Genomic DNA, 6482 nt, shown 5'->3' with positions numbered 1-6482 from the left:
CAGTTTAAGAGGCATCAACCTGATGCCTAGTCTCCTAGTTCCCTCTGGAAAACAGTTACCAATTTTCTACTGTTTTTTGTTGTTGTTGTTGTTTGTTCGTTTTAGTTTTAAGTAGGCTCCACACCCAACAAGGGGCTTGAACTCATGACCCTGAGATTAAGAGTCACATGGTCTACCAACCGAGCCAGCCTGGTGCCCCTCAATTACCAACTTTCTTATGTGTCCTTTCAGAGCTTCGTACAAGCTGGTGGAAGCAGACAGAGACATACTCGTTTTCTGGCTCTGCAGACTAGTTTATATTTTTAAAACAGCTTTATTGAGGGCTAATTGTAATTATATGTGTGCACGTATGTAATGTGCACACCGTGATGAATTTGGACATCTACATACACCTGTGAAGTGATTCCTGCGATCCGGGTAGACGTCTGTCACCTACAAGCTTTCCTTGTGTCCTTTTGGATTTCTAGAGGGGGCGGGTAAGAGCACAAACCTGAGATCTACCCTCTTTAGATTCGGCTCACAGTGGAGGATTGCAAACTGTCAGCACTGTGTTATACAGCAGATCTCGACCACTTAGAGTCAGCTTTTCTCAGTGGGTTGCTTTTTTCATGGGTCAACGTATCTTGTCATTTATACCAGGGCAAAAAGCCCTCTGTCCTTTCTCATGGCTGCAAAATATTCCCAGTGTGAATGCCTCCATTTCTTAAAGCCCCTATTATGGGCCAGATGGGGTGCTTCTGACCTTTGTGGGTGCCCATTTTAAATTGAGACAGAACTACCAATTGCCCCTCCCCAAACCATCTGGTTTCTCACTAGTTTGTGGGTGTGCATCTCCCTGCATGCATAGAGGCACGGCGGGACACGGTCATCTCCATTCGAGCAGGAGCACCTCTGGAGCGTTTGGAACAGTGTGCTGGGGGCAGCTGTGAGAAGTGCTGTGACAGGGACCGGAAGGTCCCGTCTTGACTTGATAGTCAATGGTGTGCCTCGGGAACGAGGGACAAGAAAGCGAGGCGTTTGCTCCTGATGCCCCTCATTTTTTTCCATCAGATGCAGGTCACGGGCTTCTGAAGTTAATCAGGAACCTGGGCTCGAGACTCCCCTCAGCCTATCCTTGGCTGTGACCTCGGGCTCTTGCCTCCCTACCTGTAGAAGGAAGATGATAAAACTGCCATCCTCATGGCCAGAGTTTAAAAGGGAAACGCTAAACATAGTGTTTAGGAAATACCTTTATTACTGCTTTCCCAAGAGTGACCCTTTTTCAAATGAAGTGATCCGGACTGGCTGACGACCCGCCAGGTTATTACTGAGAACCTTGAGGACCTCACTAGGATATCAGGAGGCAGCTTCAGAGGCCCAGTGGACCCTGAAGGTGGTAAATATGCAATTCATTTGTTTGAAAAATATTGATTGGATGCTTGCCAGGGGCTGGGAATGCCACCTTGGAAAGATGGGCATGGTCATGCCCTCCGTATTTGGCAGGAAGCGGCCAGGTGCCTCACCTTTCAGACAGTCTTTCCTATCTGTCAGGGGAGGCTCTAAGAGAGTGACCTTGAAGGGCCCTTGTGAGAATTTAGTAACTTCCCCCCAGAGTCTAATGTGGGTCAGGCTGTTCCCCCTGATGGCTGTCCTCCAGTAGGAACTCAGGAGTCCCGCTGCTTTGGTTCAATAACCAACCCCTTCCTTGTGGGGTCTTTGGTCTCCAGCTGGGAACAGAGCGTGGGCATGAGAGTGCACGAGACTTGTACCTGCCTAGGACCAGAAGGGATGCTCCTGACATCAGGATGCCTGTGCTTTTGCTCTCCCTGGTGAGAACGAAATCCTCCCAGTCTCCTCTAGGGGAAACTGGGACAGGTGGTGTTCTGGTGTGCCCTGGAAGGGGAAACGGGGTGTTGTACACATCACACCACTTCTGGAGAGGTATGGAGGGCATTCGAGGGGGATGTGCACTCGGACCTAGAGTGCTCCGTGCTGCCCTTTTGGGACATCACTATGAACAAGCTAGACCTGGTCCTTGTCCTTACAAAGCTCACAGGCTAATGTGGGAGCCACGGACAATTACAAATCACGATGAGAAAGTTCAAGGAAGAATATATAGAGCCTGGAGAGCACGGATCAGGCAGATGGTTTGTTTTTTTAAAAGATTTATTTAATTTTATTTCAGAGAGAGAGTGCTGGGGAGGAGGAAGGGAGAGAATGAGCACAGTGGGGGAGGGGCAGAGGGAGAGGGAGAAGTGGACTCCCCGCTGAGCAGAGAGCCTGACCTGGGGCTCCATCCCAGGACCCTGAGATCATGACCTGAGATAAAGACAGACACTCAACCGACTGAGCCACCCAGGCATCTCCAGATAGATTTGTTTGTTTTTTTTAAACCATTATTTTTTAATTGTGGAACCAAAAACCAAAAAATCTACAAGACAGAGATCTCTTTACTCCCATTTTGTCATGTAAAGCATTCTTATTTGTCTGTGTTGCCTTTGTGTTCTTGTCTACATCCAACCTGTATGTACTCCCAGTTTGCCCTTCTAATAAATTCAGTCAGCTTGGTTAAACAGGGTTATTTGGAAAAGACATGTCTACGTCAGGGTAGGCTGGGATGGGCTACAATAACAACTTCTAAACTGCGGGGACTTGAAATAGCAAAGGTGGGTTTCCTCCCTCCTGCTGCATAGAGGGTCAGCTTGGAGCTGCTGCCGATATATCTTAAATATTGCCGGCAGCACGGGAAATGCGCAGAGGGCTCTGGTCTCGCACTAGTAATTAAATGCTCCAGACTGAATTCACATGTCACTTTGCTCATATGTCACCGGCCAGAATTAATCACATGGCCCTACTGGACCATAATGGGGTCTGGAAGTGCAGTCCTTTTCATTGCTGGGCAAAGTGGAGTTAGAAATGTACGGCAGATAGCACTCATGAGCATCGAAACACTTTAAATATTTTGTTTTAACCAAGAGCATTTAAACATTCATCTCTTCTCTTTATGTAGGACCAGGACCTTTTCTTTTAAGTCTTTCTCTCCCATTTATCATACAACATCATAATGCTGTATAAACTACATCCACAAAGCACAAGTCATTTATCATTTCCAGTGTTCTGTCTTTATCTTTTCTTTCTTTCTTTTTTAAAGATTTATTAATTGGTGTGCCTGGTGGGGCTCAGTTGGTTAAGCATCCCAGCTTGAATTTTGCCCCTCCTGCCACTGGGTCTCACAAGTTCTCAGTCTCTCTCTAAAGTCAATAAATCCTGCTGGAAGTGGAGGAGGGGCAGAGGGAGAGAGAATCTCAAGCAGACTCCCCGCTGAGCTTAGAACCTGACCTGGGGCTCAATCCTGTGACCCGTGAGATCATGACCTAATTCTAAATCAAGAGTCAGATGCTCGGGGCGCCTGGGTGGCTCAGTGGGTTAAGCCGCTGCCTTCGGCTCAGGTCATGATCTCGGGGTCCTGGGATCGAGTCCCGCATCGGGCTCTCTGCTCAGCAGGGAGCCTGCTTCCCTCTCTGCCTGCCTCTCCGACTACTTGTGATTTCTCTCTGTCAAATAAATAAATAAAATCTTTAAAAAAAAAAAAGAGAGTCAGATGCTCAACCAACTGAGCCACCCCAGCGCCCCTCTTTTGTCATTTTTCTTTTTAAGTAACTCACTTTTATTTCTCCAATGCAGGCAACCTGCTTACCATATAAACAACTCTCTTGAATTAATATTTCAGTGGTTTGATAGGATTAAGTTATTAACTTAAAGCAACTGGCATAAACAGGTTTGGTAACAAACCGCTACTTTGCAGGAAGCGTACAGCACCACAGATGCGAGCAGAATGGCTTAGTCATATCAGCCTGCCAGCCTGGGCAGCAGGTTCCACAGATGAAATGGGCAGCCGTCTTTCAGACTGGCACACTGGGTAAGCCGGTTGGCTCAGAGGGCTGTACTGTAGTATGACTTAGAATTCCGGCCTACATTTGTTTTTAAAAGGTTTTATTTATTTATTTGACAGAGAGAGATCACAAGTAGGCAGAGAGGCAGGCAGAGAGAGAGAGGAGGAAGCCGGCTCCCTGCTGAGCAGAGAGCCCGATGCGGGACTCGATCCCAGGACCCCGAGATCATGACCTGAGCCGAAGGCAGCGGCTTAACCCACTGAGGCACCCAGGCGCCCCCGGCCTACATTTTTATTTTGCATTCTGGGATGTTTTCATTTTGCTCTCACTGGAGTGTATCCTGGCACAACTTTCTCTGCTTAGATGATCCTGGAAATTCCTATCCACATGTGTGTCCTGATGGGAGCTGAAGGATGATGGAGAGCAGGAAGGATGTGGAAGAGATGGGTCTGGATAGAGCAGCAGGGGTCCCACACAAGCATTAGGGGAAGTTTGTGTCAAATTCTAAGGGGATTGGGAAGCCACTGGAGTATTTTGATTAGTGAAGGGAGAGACATGGTGGCAAGAGTTAGGAGGGTGTTATCTAGGCAAGAGATTGTGAAATCCTGGACCAAAGAGAATGGTGAGAAATGAGGACTTAGGGAAATTAAGGATGCTTCTGTCCCCATGGTTCTGTTTCCTTGCTGCTGCAGGTGGTCCGTTGTTCTGACATGGGTGATTGTCAGGGGTCTGGAGGTAACTGCTGGTATCTAACTTGTGGTCTGGGTCCAGAGCACACAGACTCCATTTGGTCACAATCCAAGTCGGATTTGGAACTCAAGCCTGGGCAGGCGGCTTTGTGGGTGAGGCAAACAAGGACTGGAAATACATTGTGGCTCGGAGGTTCACCTGTTTCACGGGCCACCCCTCCTTCTCATTTGCTAGTTGTTCTCAGGGCTCTCACCGCTAAAGGGATGGCGTAACCTGGTCCCTGTCTACAAACCTACTCTTTGTAGACTCAGTGTCTCCTTGACTGGAGATGGAAGACTCCTGAAGTTGCATCTCCAGCCTCTCCTATCCACATTGCTTAGTCAACATCTCAAAATTGACATATCACAGAAGAAGGGATTTCCACCTGCCCCCAGAGTCAGCTCCCTGATAGCCTGTAATAGGCAAACACCTTGGCCTCATCCTTCCTTCCTTCCTCTTTCTCTCGCTCTCTACACAAGTCCTTTGGGCTCCCTCTTGAATTGTGCAAATGATCACCTCCACTGTGGCCACCCTGCCTGCCGTCCATCCCGTCTTATGCCTCCTGTCTGGATTATTGGCACAGTCTTCTCTCTACCCTTCTTTCATTCCTCCCCTTCCATCTGATTTTCAACATCGCAGCCAGGGGAATCCTTTAGAAAAGATGTATTTCAAAGATTATTTTTCAGTAGGCAACGTTTGCATACGGAGAAAATTCCAAATAGTCCGAGAGAGTAAATTGAGTTCCTTTCCATGCTGGTGACCCCATTCCCTCAGTCTGCTGCCTTCTCTCCTCAGAGGCAACTGTGGGTCCCACCTGTTTCCGTAGACTTGCAGAGATACTGTGTGCATGTTTCTGTGCATTCTATGAACGATCTGTTTAAGAACAAGTGAGTCTATCCCACTCCCTTGTTGAAAACCTTCCGAAGGTTCTCCAGCAAAGAGATTAAAATTCAAATTCCAACCTAAGGCCATAGGACTCTGCTTATGGGCCCTGCCTGGCACCTCCCCATATCTACCACTCTCCTCTACCCTCAATCCACTCCAGCCATGCTCACTTCCCTTACTCTCTTTCCACTCTCAGGATTTGTGCCCTTGCTCTTCCCTCATCGTAGGACTCTTCCAGCCCAAATAGAATCACAGGCTGCCTAAAGGTCACTTCCTTGACTCCTCATGGCCACCATGCCCTCCTCCTATGTATTTGCACTATTTTTAACACTTATCCCAAAGTGTGATTATTTGTCTTCTCCAGTGGATCTTGGGCTCCTTGAGGGACCCAGTCTCTTTTGGTCATCACGGTATACTCACTGCCCACAGAGAATGGAAATAATAGTACTAATAATGATTTTTAGAAGTTTTTATTTTAATCACCTGGTGTTTATCACAATGACTTTGTTGTTGTTGTTGTTTAAAGAAAAAGTTAGGGGCGCCTGGGTGGCTTAGTGGGTTGGGCCTCTGCCTTCAGCTCAGGTCATGATCTTGGGGTCCTGGGATGGAGGACCTGGGATCAAGGGTCCTGGGAATCTCTGCGGGGAGCCTGTACCCCTCCCCCCGCGCCTGCCTCCCTGCATACTTGTGACCTCTGTCTGTTAAAATATTTAAAAGAAAAGAAAAGAAAAGAAAAAGTTAACATTTAACGGGCGCCTGGGAGGCTCAGTCGTTAAGCGTCTGGCTTGGACTCAGGTCCTGAATCCAGGGTCCTAGGATCGAGCCCCACATCGGGCTCCCTGCTTAGTGGGAAGCCTGCTTCTCCCTCTCCCGCTCCTCCTGCTTGTGTTCCCTCTCTCGTTGTGTCTCTCTAACAAAGTCTTTAAATAGAAAAGAAAAAGTTAACATTTAAGTCGTTACCATGCTGAGTACCAATCCTACTACTTTAACTCATTT

The sequence above is a fragment of the Mustela nigripes genome, chromosome 17 (assembly GCF_022355385.1).
Source record: "Mustela nigripes isolate SB6536 chromosome 17, MUSNIG.SB6536, whole genome shotgun sequence".
Classification (NCBI taxonomy): Eukaryota; Metazoa; Chordata; class Mammalia; order Carnivora; family Mustelidae; genus Mustela; species Mustela nigripes.
Note: the sequence above shows the minus strand (reverse complement) of the source record.